Here is a 13,975-nt window from a genome sequence, read left to right on the forward strand (position 1 = left end):
CTTAACTCTATATGATCTTCTTTTAAAGATGACGTGATGATCTCAGAGAGAACAAAGACTAGATTAAAAATAAGATGAAAAATAGCGAAATCTTTTGAAGCGTCTTTTTGAAAGTTCCACAGAAAAGGCTGTGGACCAGGAATCTCCCATGCAAGAGGAAATTCTGCTGCTGAACGGGGCGGCAGAGGCAGATAACAGGGGAGCTGATTTGGTGATTTGGCATTTCTTCTTCAGAACTGCATTTTAGGCATCTAGTAATGAGAAACACAAAGAAAACAGGATGACAACACTAATTTTCAGTGCAGTACTCTGAAGCCCCTGCCTTCTAAATAGAAGTAGTACTGAAGATGCCATGCAGTTATGTTTTGAAAAGTAAACTCCCTCTCGTCTACCAACAGAGTATTTGAAAGTATAAGAGTAAGTTATTTACATTTTACACTTCTAATTAAGTTAACTTGTTCTGGAACAAATCTTCCCCCGGTCTGAATTCCCCAAGTGTGTGGAAATTTGGTCAGGAGTAATAGAGGTATGTTTTGTGGTTTAATATTGTACATTGCCTGGAAATTAACTGTTAAGTATTTCTTATAGGTCTTGTCATTCTGGCATTCTGTCTGAGGAAACAAAGTTAATATTACTGAGCATTTGTATCTGAGAAAGTAAAGAGAGAAAATAAAGATGCAGTGTGATTAGACTGGTAAGCAAGGTTTGATTTAGATGTAGCGTACTGAAAAAAGTATGAGAGACATGGAAAGAGGAGCAGAGCATAGAAGAAGAGACTAGCTCGCTTGAAGTTTATACAGAAAAAATTCCTAGTAAACTTCTTAGTTTTTATTGTCTTTTAAATAGTCAAATTAGGTTCATACAGTTGTCAGTCATAAACACAATAAATGTAGAGAAAATAGGAGGTCTGAAGAAGATATGGAGTAATACAGAGAACCAGTAGAAAAGAATTATAATGCACTCTTAATATGGCACACTATACATTTTTGTGCAACATTAAAATAATTCATTTTTGCTATCTTTCTAATGGGCATGGGTCACCGTGTATTGGGGGGGGTTTTGGTAGGCTTGCACAGATCGCAGACGGCTTGCTCGGATCTTTGACAGGCAGAGCACTGATCCTTTTCCTCCTGTGGGAGAAAGGAGAAGTTTTGTCTCGGAGCAGCCATCTCGCAAAAACGGTACAAAAACATGAGTGAACTTCGGCATTTCTTATCCATGGCACTGTCCTGCCCGACTGGGTCTGAAAACTTGGTTTCTATATAGAGTGAATGTTGGAAGGTAATGCGTCTTGGTGGTAGTAGTTTTTAAAAGTTAGTTTCCCATTATTGTCTACGGCACTGAAGGAAAATGGTAATGAGTAGGTTGGCAATTAAACATATTAAGCTATCATTAGGTGATTAAACGGCGCTGTACTGTGGTCTGTGGCACAGATCCTTAAAAAATTATTCGTTCTTTCTCTGCTTACCTCAGCTAACATTTATATCGTTTGCAAAGAACTCTTTGGGTTAAATACATTAAAGAAACAAAGTGTATATTATTACTAGAAATAATTTTCCGACAGATCTGTGAGTAACCAGATTATGTAACGAAGTCTGTGATTTCATGATATTCCATTAGAAAAGCGAGGTCTCTCTTTTGAGCAGTTTTTAAAAATCATGCATTTTCTTCGTGAATTTCAGTTTTCACGGCTGAGCTAGCAGGGGACTAAAGTGTTGAGACAGTTATGCTTCATTCTTTTTGTCATTATAGTTCTTACACCATGTCTATCGTACGGCTTCTGACAAAAGAGAGGCAAAGAACCATGTGCTTGATGGTAGGAAAAATCAAAAAGAAAACAGACAAATGGCAGTGTAATTCCTAGAGAAGATAAATGCAGACTAATTCTTGATGAATTGTGCATAAAAGTGGTAGGCATATTTTGGGTGGCAACCCTTCTCTTCATATTTTGCTGTAGTTTTCTTCATTTTATCTGCGCTGTGTTCAGGTACTAGCTATAATTCATAGGTAAGATGTGTTGTACTGAAAGGTAAGTCTGAAGCAGCTAATAAATTTTTCTGGGAAAAAAGTTCTAAATCTTGGTGGGCAAAACGAAAGTGGGATATCTGCACATAAGAAATATTAGTGACAAAATCAAATAAAATATCCTACCTGAGGGCATTATTTATTGGCGAACATCTGAATTAGTGGCAGATTTGCCCCGCAAGTAATATTAGGCCACTGTTCCACATTATTTTCTGAGGTTCCTACAAGTTATGTGATCAGTATTGAACTTACTCCAGAAATGATCCCGGTATGGGTAGCGATCATTGTTTGAAAAGGATCATAACTAATCTGCCTGAACTGTCCATGACCGTGTGGCATGTAGAGCAAACGTCACGGAGTTTAAAGCAGGTGGGCAGGTGTAGCTGGGTTTCTCAATTGTCACCAAAACTCTTTGGCAACAAAGAGAAAGATTTAAAAATGGATACAAGCACTGTCTGGTAACTTCATTATAATTCACACTAAGTGGTGAAACGGAAAGATTCAGTATAGCTTTAAGAAAGTGTCCAACAGTATCAAAAAGGCAGAAAGCTCCAGGAGAACAGGAGACCAAGGATTAAGGAGATTACTGTATAATGATTTGTAGAATGCATCTACAGTTTCCAAGTTTGTAATTGAATTATGAACAACCATCGCATGCAGTCTCTTCCTTACTCTCCCTACTGAAATCTGTAGAAGAGGGTAGAGCCGATCCATATACAAGCGCCCCGCCAGATTGTGAGCACGCGATAAAGGAGAACGATCAACATGAAATCGTAAAGGAACGTTAGATGAGTAGAACGTAACCGTCCATACTTGGAGGTACTGGAAACAGTCAAGGTAGTGTCTTAATTCTCTGGTAAGAAAGAAAGGGGTCCTTTCCTAGTCAAGCATGTTCAAGGCCTCTTTTATTTTGCTTCTAAAAGACAGCAACTTCAAAGCACAGCATTGTGGGGAAACCTCCCAGTTCCATCTCTAAAATACAACACTGCTACAAGTCTTTTGCAGAACTTTCTACAGCAACAGCCTACTATTGGAGAGGTGAATTCTGTATAATTAAATGGAAGGAAGAGTGTACTCTGTTAATCTTTCTTCTGCGATTCCTGAAATCTGTCCAGTCAGGACCTGGTATCTAAAAGTAGTTGTTAATATTAGTGAGGTGTATCAGTTGTGTGAGGATGCTACATAGGAAAATTCCTCAGAATAATGTTGCAGGGATAGTGAAGACAAGAGCTTTTTAATGTTTTGTTCATGTGTCTGATTCGGAAGATGGAGGACAAGGGATTTCATGGGAGTAGAGATGATGAGGAATTAAAAGCATACATCTGATGTATCGAGGTATTTGTAGGTCAGAAGCTTTCAAATTCATAAGGTTCTGGTAGTAGATAACAGAAACTGGAGAAGTTACAGAAGAAACTGTCGGTACTTACTGAGAGCTGAGACCCACATTTTGACAAAGGGTCATTCAAGTGGATTTTTCTGAGACCTTTAATCGAGGGTTATTGTGATCACATACATATAACTACTGAGATGTTGGACAGCAGCCGCCCCTTCTGGTGGTGCCCAGAAAGATGGACAACCCCTGATCTTTACATCCATGTCTAACAAATGTACTGTACACGAGGGATATAAACAGCTGCTTACCTTTAGCCACTTCACTGTATTCTGTCTGACCAGGATGTTTGCCCAGGCGGTTTCTGAGTGCGTACATGTGGTTATCATGTCAGTTAGAGCATTGTGGTAATCACGTTTACCTTTAGATGTGCTTCCCCCCTGAGCATCTCCAAGGAACTAGCACATGTGAAAGATGTAATTGCAAAGCATCGCTACTGCTGAGAAGGGCTCGGAGGCCTACCAGATGCCTTGCTAAGTGAGTCAGTAGTCAATGATTTTGGCTGCTAGAGAGCTTAATGCAGTGATCAGAAAATGTCTGCCAAAATGAAGGTTCAGGAAATGTTTGTTTTCATACCAGACCTAGCTATGCTTCTAGTTGTGTTTTACACCTTTAAGTACTTCTCTAGCTGTAGCTGGGGAGTTGGTAGGCAGCTGTGGGAACACCAGCCGTCGTCCCTTGTCCTGTAGCTGTATGAGTGGGTTGGTTTGCTTACCCGTTGGGTGGGCATGGCATGGCTTCTGGCGCAAATGGATGCCTCTGAATGTAGGTCCTGCTGTTGATCCAAGCTGGAGAGACCCTGATGCGTGGTGTTTTGAAAGTAGGAAAGTAAGGTGCTAATAGAGTTCTGTTATTTGTACCAGAATGAAGAAAAAAAAATTGACTTAAAGTAACAACAGTAAAAGTTAGACCAGAGTTCACGATATTTTATTGTCTCTGCAACTGGTCTCCTATTTTGCAGAAATGCTATTAGAGCATTACTCATGGCAGGGAGAATATCCCTGAAGAGTTTTTCACAGTTCATGTGTCAGACAGGAATGCAAAGGATCAATTTACAGCCACAGACAAAGATCTGAAAATGTCCAGGGGGACCCGGGAGAATGCTTCTCACCCCAAATAGTTTTACTGATTTAACTGATCCCACTTGTCTGACTGCAGTGTGTTTTCAGCTAACCCAGAGTTAATTTCTGAGTGGCAGCAATAAAAACATTGTATGTAGACTGCAGTGAGAGCTGAGGTAGGAACATTAAACACAGTGTTACCCCCGTGCAGTCTCTTCTGTTATAAAACTAAAGAGAATTTCAGTATGTTTTGGAAAGCTCAGGAGCACACTACTGTATTCCAGGGAGAAACCTGCCGGTGCTGTGCAGCTCTCTTTCCCTGAGTAACTTGCTTTGTTTAGCAGATCGTCCTTTACTGCTCACTTGCAGCTGTCAGAAAAAGCCAGGCACCAAGTTGAGGAGTTGTATTTAAAAGCGCTCTCTGGATGAGACGATGGCAGTGGTCTATAAGCGAAGCAAAGCCATTGGAAATAGTTTACTGGTTCTGCATGGCCAGATTTTGAGTAACGGTTGTGCTTCACCTGAAAGCTGGTAGTCATTGTTAATTCATTTGCTTCTTAGATGTATTTGTTTTATTGTAATTTAAAGTTTCTTGGTAAACTTTAGACAAAACCAGAGGACATATTAATCCGTTTAGGAGAGACAGTTTTGAAATGAACCTTTTTCTTTTCATATCATTTGCAACAGGATCTGTAAAGTTAGGCCTTAGTCTTAGAAATATGTATGTATGTATTCAGCAAGAGGTGGCATGAGGAGTTTCTCTGAGTTATCTGGAGATTTTTTGTCTGGAAGAGCACACATGCAGTTCATCCTTTTTTGACTCTTACAAATGTTTGTTGTTTCTAAGACTGAAGGAAAAAAGCAAAGATTTAATTCTTATTATGACTTCTAACCCGAGGTGAAGTTGATCACACAAATTAAAGATATGGAAAATATAATCAACATTTAGGATTTAGGGAAAAAAAGCAGGTGCATTCAACTTGAAACCAGTGCTTAGTACACGCAGGGCTGCCGAACTGCCTGCCTGTGCCTCCGACTAGGAGAGAGGGATGTTTTATTTTCCCTGCTTATTCATTTTCTGAGTCATTCATCTTGTGCTATAGCTATTGAAAACTGTAACAGAGTCTGGGAAGCGCTCGGCTTTTGAGTGCTGCCTCCTGATTGGACTAGGGAATGCTGCTGTTCGGGAATAATGTGTGAATACCATCTGCTCCGAGGAGCCGGGAGCCTCAGCGAATTTTGCTTGGAGAGGCACCTTTAGCCAGGGCTGCAGGCAAGGGGAGCAGGCTTGCTTTTTCTCTTTCTTGTCCAAACTTTTAGTTGTTGCTGGATTTCCTTTCTGTTTCCCTGTTAAACTTTTTTGTGCTTTGCTCAGGGGCTGAGGTGCTTCTCCTGTGGGTTTTGGGGTTGTTTTTCCTTTATTTTTTTCCCTGCATGGGATTTCTTCTGGGGTTCAGCATGCACACCAAATGGGGAAATAAATCAGCAAGTTTTGCAGCTGTTTATTGCAGTACAACAGCTACCATGGAATGTCTGAGTTGCTTTGAGAAACTACTTCCAAAAATTTGACCTGCTTGTAAAAAGGTAAGCCATTAAGGACTTCTGAATTTCAGGGACTGGCTTTTTACTTGCATAGAGGTTTTGTTTCGTTTGGAATGAACATGTCTCATTTGAAATGTACAGTTGCCTTGTAGCAATGCCTGAGATCAAAGACTGTGTTTTGTCTCAGAATTTCTTTAATGAGCCCGAAGAAATGAGCAGAGTTGGAACAATGATTGTCTTTTGCTCTTTTGTATAGAAATTGGTTTACAATAGGTCTTAATACAAACTTTCTGCTGCGTAAGTGTAATTGTAATTTAAGACAGCATCTGTTTTTTGGTTTGCATCTTTATGAAGAGAACTCTCTCAACTCTTGTTTTCCTGATTATGGAATCTCTTTTTCAGACTGTTATCTCAGACGAAACACAGCTATTTTTCAGCAGTCCGGATTTGCAGTCAAATGGTGCATTCCAGTTCAAGAAGACAAGATGTAGTTTGTGAGCCCATTAAATCCTGCTCACTAATGACCTGCTGGTGTAGACTCAGTCACTAGAGAGAAAACTGTAGCCATTCCTTTAACCTCAAAACAACAGGCCTGACACCAACACGATTGATGGCCACCACTCTCTCCCATTACTGTTAGCACATACTTAACTTCTTGATGTTACTGTTTTAAAACGTAGTTAATTTTTTTTCCTGAAGGTTACATTTCAGTCAGACACTTCTATCTACACAAGGCAAAGTTAGCTAAGGGAGGACATGAAATATTGATATTTTACAAAATCTTAGCCTTCCTTCCAGTGAGTCAGATTATTCAGTTTACTGTTGTCTGTTCCAAGGAGAAATCTGCAAAGCATATTTCTAAGACTTTGTTTGCTGATGGCTTCACTGTAATTTATTTTTGACAAATACCTGTTTTTTAGCTTTCTCTTTTGTGTTGGTATGTTAATTGTAACTGTATATTAAGTGTATAAGTTGCATGTACTTATATGTATTCTAAAAGAAATGTTTAGTACCTATAAATAAGGGAACAGTGGATTTATGTAACTGATACTTGATCTAACCTAAACTTTTCATATTGAATCAATTTTAAATAAACAAGATCTTACCTCTAGTATGCTTTCTTACACTCAGGCCTTTTGAGCTAATGTTCTTGTTATACAGAAAAGATCTGTTGCTGTCTGCAGTTTCACTAAAAAAAGAAAGATTAACAATTAGACATCTTTTCACTTAGTCATTTTTGTGGCAAAATGCCAGATGATCAAAAGCGACTCTTTAATGAGAAAAAAACTTACTTTGCTGAAGCTTGAATCAGTAAAATTGTTGGAAGCCAAAGAAGGAATGCCCGAAGCACACAGAGGTGCACCACCAGTACAGTCCACTGGCTGGTGGTCACTCTACTGGCTTAGAATACAGGATACATGGATTCAGGTCTCACTGCGCCTGGTGCAAGTCAAGTGCGTGTCTCTCGTTTTCTGTGTGTTAAAAAACCTTGAAAGGTCATGCATGTACCAGTACAAATGGGGTTTCCCAGTAATCATCGCATTTCTGGGGATAGAAAAACTATTTCTCATTCATCGCTGCTGATAATAATCATAAATGCTCACTTAGGTCTTTTTTGGTGGAATTATATTGTCAATCGTAGATTTCCCTGGTGCCCTTTTTTAATCTGTCATTGGGCCAGACATCATGATTGTAATGAAGTAGCAGGAGGAATAAAATTCTGACCTTCAAACTCCAGAAGTGAAGATCACTTCCATTCCAGACATAGCAGAAGGATTTTTAGCTGTTGGCAGTAGTGACTGAATATCAGCAATAACCGATAGTATATGGGACAGTGGAATCAGAGCCTTTTAATTCAGTGGTATGTACATATGCACACTCGAATCAAACACCAGCTGATCATAAAAGTGTGTTTATTTTTTGCTGAGAGTGGGCAAGCTTTTTATACTTCCCCTTCATCAAACATGGTAGTTACTCGGTTCAGTGGTCTAACTGTGATATATGTTTTTGCATGGGTAGAGTTTATTGTTTAGGGCCTTAACACGCAACCCTTCTGTAGAGGGTTACTGCTAGATCCCTCAACAAAGCTCTCCACAACTTAGTACTGGTTAATATTTCCTTTTAATGTGATCCTGTGTATCTGCAAAGCACTTTTTGTTTGCCTGCCTGTGGCTAATATGCTAGTATGGTCATCAATACTGCAATGCTTAAATGTTTTTCACTCTCTAATCCAGATATCTTCATGCCAGCTTAAATGTGTTGCTATTATCCTGTTCTTATAAAGAGGAGCTGAATCAAAAGTGGCGTGCCCAGAATCACGCACGGGAAGCTTTTATCATTGTGTTGTAGTTGCGTTGGATCTTCTGTGTTCCTAGTTAGCTCTTTAGCCATTCCTCTTGCTCCGCTGTCTTCCTTCTTGCCCATTTCCCTTTCGTTGGTCTTCTCTTCTTCCCTCCTGGCCCCCTCAAAAAAAAAAAAAAAAAAAAAATTGCTGGAGGACATTTGTCATTTTGCTGTGGAGAACATTATCCACCTGACATCTCTATGTGAATTTGTGAAATTGCAGTGCTGGTTTTTCTTCAGCAGGCCAGGCTATTTGTTTCCTTGAAGATGAAGTCATTTTCACTATAGGAAAGAGTACCTTCTTGCTAAAGTGGCAACTCTGACAATGCAACACCGCTATCCTGCATTTACAGCTTAATTTCAGGAATCCGCATCGATGTCTTGTCTTTTCTCCACAACTCTTGCCTGACTTAGTTGCCAGACCTTCTCTGGCAGTTAAGTCTCGCTTAATTCACAAAGAATGTGGCTCCCTCTGCCATACTTGGTGCCTGGAGTCTAAATCAGTACATTTTCAGTGAACTTCAGCTTCAGACAAATCTGACCTACCTAGAATATAGGCTTCCAGTTTGCAGACGTGAACCAGAGTGATGAGGCGCTACCATTAACTTTAAAGTACTTCGCATGTATCTGTGCTAGCTATTTCTATTGCCTTTTATATAATCTAATATTCCTTTGCCAAGGAGTAATATGTAATAGGAACTATTTTTGTGTTCTTGGGAGTATTTTTGCTGGCTCTGAGCTCCTCTGAATAGATGCCGCCTCCTGCTATGATGTCATCGCTTCTGGTGCTTGCCAGTAGACTATCAAAATATTAAAAATCAAGATAAAATCAAGATAAAATCAAGATAAAATCAAGATAAGACAACAAAATCAACATACAAAATGGCTATCTTCCCTCCATTAAGGTCAGGTGAAGCATAGAAGCCAGTGTTTTAAACAGAAGAGAAGCAATAATACAGAGAGAAGGACTTCAGAGAAACTGGGACAGTCTAGTGGCAAGCACAGCAGACCAGAGAGTTCCCGGTTTCTGTTTCAGACTATGCGAAAGCATTTTGCAGAGCAGCTGTGGAAGTGAAAATCGGCTAAAGTAGGTTTGATTTTGAATTTCCTCATGGAAATTTTGAAAGTCCTTCTTTCTCTCAAGGTACTTAAGCCCACATCCACTCTCTTCTCACGGGAGACTGTGCTAACTACCTTGCCCTGGGGTGGATTGTCTTTAGTTCCCCTGACCCAGGAGCCCTAACGTCTTGTGCTGTGAATGATATGTAGTGACTGGCACAGGGACTGAAAATGAACAGCTTCTCTTGCTTCAGCCTTGGGAATTTAGTCTTGAAAAAATGTAGTCAGAGCTGTATAGCAATTATGTGAAGGGCTTTTGAATGATCAAAATCAGATTTTCTACAGAATAAATTATTTCCCAAAGAAAATTCAGCTAATTTCATCTTTCTGTGTCTTTTCCCTCCAAAGTTGTCTTTTTAAATAGTATTTCTTTACAAAGTTACAACGTCTTACTCTTTGACTTCTATAGTGTCTAAACCAATGCTGTTCCTACTGCCAGGAACAAAAAATAAAACATGTTTTGTACTGCTAAAAGAATATCAGACACTGGTGATATTTCTTTGAATTTATTCATTTAGCATTTAATTCCTTAGAGTTAATGCTTTAAAATAGTTAACTGCTACATTTAAATCAAACTTGGTCAAAAGTTGAGTGGTTTTGTATGTTTTTCTTGGTAATTTGCAAAAGTATACATTGCATTGTACTGGAGGCTGAAAATTAATTCCCAAACCTGTACTGTGCTACCTGCTGGCCTTCTGTACTTGCCTGGCTGCCGCTTCCGTGGTTGGCACTGTGAGAAGTGGAAGGTTGCTATCTAAACTAAACGCTGTGTGGGTGTCGTGCCAAGAGTAACTATAGAAGAATAACCACCAAACTACCTTAGTGATCCTCTCAGCCATGAACTGAAGATTTACACCTCCTTTCTAAGGATTAGTTTGGGCTTCAGGGCCCTTCTTTCTGAGGGTCTCATTACTGGGCACCGTCACTTGGCAAACTGCTGTGACAACTTTGCGTCGTACGCCTTTAGCGGGCTGAGGGTGAAGCTGGAAGAGCCCTGGGTATTTCAGCGAAGGCCGTAGGTTAAACCTCAAGTGCACTGTAGAATATAAAGCTTTTACATTTTAAAGGTCTTGTTTAAGGATGAGATTCCTTAATATTTCAAATAATAACCATTTGTAGATATTATGTGCATAATATACTTGGTATTAGACATATATACCTATATACCAAATAATAAGGAAATCTAAAAGTGACGGCCTACTATAATATTCCAAAATGTGTATTTCCAGTCCTTCTTGCTGAGGTCCCATACAGCGTCCTTAGCTTCTGATCCTGACCTCAGCAGCTTCAAGGCAGGACAAGAACTTCCCTTGTTTTGAGGTTGGAATTTTTAATTAAGTAGCACAGAATTGAAGGCAAACAGTACTGTCCGTTGAAGTGAGTCTTGTACTTAACTTCACTCTGCAGTCACATGTCTAATAGAGCTAAGATTAAATAGTTTATGGACCGTGTAGAAGAACCGAATTTCTGGAATAAAGTCAAGGTTTGAAAACAGGTGTCTTGAGAAAGAGAAGTGTTTGAAGAGGGTAATGTTTTGAACGTGCATAATACCTTTCACTGAGAAAAGAGGATGCGGTTTAGATGAGGACAGTATGTTTTTCAAACCGCAGTGTATGAAATGGCTGCTGGGTATGTCTGTAGTGTATAGATTTTCACAGAAGAATTTCCTGATAGTATTAATTGGAGAAATGGTGATAATTATTAATAGGATTAAAAAGAAATGGAGAACACTGATAATATATGCAAGCTTGTGCTTTTAATACAGTTTGTGTGGGTGAATTCGGGGGGGGGAGTAAGAGAGAACAAGTCTATTCTTAAAAAAGAAATTCTTACAGAAAGATTCGTATCTTAGTACACATGGCTTCCTCAGTTTTCTTATAATTTTATCCACGTGGCTTTATCTCTAAAAGCAAAGCCCCCCACCCCCTACCCCATTCAGAAGAAGAACTGCCGGTATCAGAAGATGACACTAACTTTCCTCCCAAGAGTGCTCGATAACGTTGTAGCTGTGGAAAATGTGGAATAAGAGGATGTTCCAACAGCCAGATTTTCAGGGCAGTGAAAAAGACTTTTTTATGGGTGGAATGAAAAAGATTCAGGAAGAAAGAACAGGTTGACAGCTTGTTGGCCTGTTTGTCACACTCCCATGCTAAAAAGGTGAACATCTCCTGCAGTGTGAAGAGCAAGCCCCTTCAGCTTTCCAAGCTGCAAGGCTAACCAACTACCTGGCTTCGACAGAGCTACCGGTGCTCAGGGCTGACGCAGTTTCCTTAAGGGAATATCTAACACAAATCTGTTAGTCTCGAGCTTTGTGACAACATGTTTTTCCTTACTTTGTAAAAAGTCACCAGTCCAAATAGGTCACTCATTTTTTAAAGACATTTACAAATTAACAGGAAAGACCTTCTCCCCTCATATTTCAAGTCTAAATTAAATATAGGGTAAGAAAAATAAACTCGTTTTGAGCTTCATCCAGCGTTCTGTCAATACCATAACAGTCCAAGGAAGAATCGGACAGATTGTCTTGTTTTGTGTTTTCTGTTTATGTATGTTAGGGATGAGAAGACAACTGACAGTAGAGGGAAGTTCTGTTCTCCAGTAATATATTTTAGTATTTTTGGTCAAGAAGGTCAAAAAGGCTTTTGTCGGACACCAAGACCTAGAAATTCTGATATCTAGGTGCTTGCCACCTTTCTCTTGGCCATCGTCCTCTTTCCAGGCTTTTCTGGTACCTCATCCTGGCCTACTTTGCCATCATTAACCCTTGCCCCTCCTTAGCCACAACAGCACAGTGACTGAAAGCTATTGAGCTTTTTTTTTTCATTTTGCCATTTAGTCCTGTCCACAGAGCTGTTCTTCTGATGCCACTGTCCTGGTCACTATTGTTCTGGCTTTCAGTGGTAGCTTTTAATTCAAGTCAAATTTAATTCCGTTATGTTAAGGTTATATTTGTCTCAGATTTCTTCTTCATATGTGGGATTTCCCCAGACAAACACCTGTGACTGCAGAGTATCTGTGAATAGGCACCTTAACAGCTTTGCATCCTAAGTAGGCATGAAACCAAGAAGCCAAGACATTCCTGCAGGAGTATGGACACAAGCTGTAAATACAAGGCATCCCCTTTTGAAAAGATGTCATTTTGCTTTGGTGGTTTTTTACAACTATTGATAAATTGGCAGGGATAAAGGCAGCAGTGATTTACACTGCCTCAAAATTTTCCATATATAAATATGTCCTAAGGTTGTGGATAAGCTCATCTTGGTTTCTCATGGGCCTTTTGAGATTGCTGTCTGACTTCTTGATCTCAGGCATTTGGTGCATCTAAAAGCGAGATGGAGAATTTTTTTAAGCATTTTGTGGACAGCTGATCAGATTCCTGTCTAGCTCTCATTGCATTTGCTGTCATTCACACCCTGCTTTTATGTGCAGTGGAGTAGAACTGATTTTGTGGTAGTGCAAGCGGGAGGAGAATCAAGGCCTGTGTTCTTTATTTCATTGCAGTTCCATCTGCCCAGTAACTGCTCCAAGATATTAACCTCAAATGTAAGAAAAAGGATAAATAAACTCATAGAACACTAATGGTCAAAACTGTCCCTGTGAATACCACTCCTCTGAGTTGCACGGACATCAGGATCACCCAACGCTCATTATAAAAGGTGTGCAATTCCAGCTCCTTCCTCTGCTGCTGCTAGGTTTACTGCCACTGAGGAACAGGCAGATGAGACTCCCTCTCGCACATACGTATGAATGCTGATGCCTGTCTCAGCAGTTACGCCTCTGTGAAGAGCTATTGGACAGCTAGTTTGTGCTAGATTTTTGGGTTTTGTTCTCTTCCCTCCTTGTGTTCGAAATACAAAAGGCAAAGAGTGGAGGAGGAATAAAGGAGTGCTGAGCTTTACTCAGTATTCAGTCTTGAGCATAGCTGTCCTATAAACCATCAACCTAGACAGTACTTTAAAAAAGGCCCTCTGTGTATGTTGTCCAGGAAGAGTCGTGTAAAGAAGTAGTAGAAGTGGTTGTAAAATTGCAGGATTTAAGTGATTAAATTCTTATACGTACATACTGTATATTTGGGAAATAAGCCAGTTAAGTTCAATGGATTTACTTTTGGTTTACGTTTGACTTTAATCTTACCTCTTGGACTCGAACCCTTCCCTCTTCTTGTGCCTGTACATTGTAGGTTCTGAACCATTTGTTGTAACAGGTTCTGAAATCCTTGGTTTGCATGCGTTTCATTTACCTCCTCTTTGATAAGAGAAGTCACGATCTTGACAGGAATTAATTACTGTGTTGACCCTTGACACTGATTAAACTGCTAAACACAGCACTGTCTAGAAAAACAAAACTGGTCAAACTCATGCCAACGTCTACAAAGTCCATTGTTAGTCTGGGTTTTTATATGCAGTACTAATCTGTATTTTCTTAAAACCTGGAACATTCTTTCTCTGATGAAGGGAGCAGTGTCCCATCAGCTCTCTGGAAAGGTGTCACCATT

At 39.7% G+C, this 13,975-nt stretch overlaps 1 protein-coding gene across 2 annotated transcripts in view; it reads left to right on the forward strand.

Moving 5' to 3' along the window:
- Window positions 1-13,975, forward strand: part of DAB2IP (DAB2 interacting protein) — a 212,866-nt gene that overhangs the window by 4,341 nt on the left and 194,550 nt on the right. The window contains exon 1 of one of the 2 annotated variants that reach the window (XM_087753434.1): window positions 5,715-6,060. The exons of the other annotated variant lie outside the window; for it this stretch is intronic. The gene's annotated coding sequence lies outside the window, so the exon portion shown is untranslated. Of the gene's footprint in view, window positions 1-5,714; window positions 6,061-13,975 lie in introns of those variants that run through there. 2 annotated transcript variants of the gene reach the window in all.

Source organism: Nipponia nippon, unplaced genomic scaffold (genome assembly GCF_047370975.1).
Source record: "Nipponia nippon isolate SJK-2023a ecotype South Korea unplaced genomic scaffold, ASM4737097v1 scaffold_16, whole genome shotgun sequence".
NCBI classification, from domain to species: Eukaryota; Metazoa; Chordata; class Aves; order Pelecaniformes; family Threskiornithidae; genus Nipponia; species Nipponia nippon.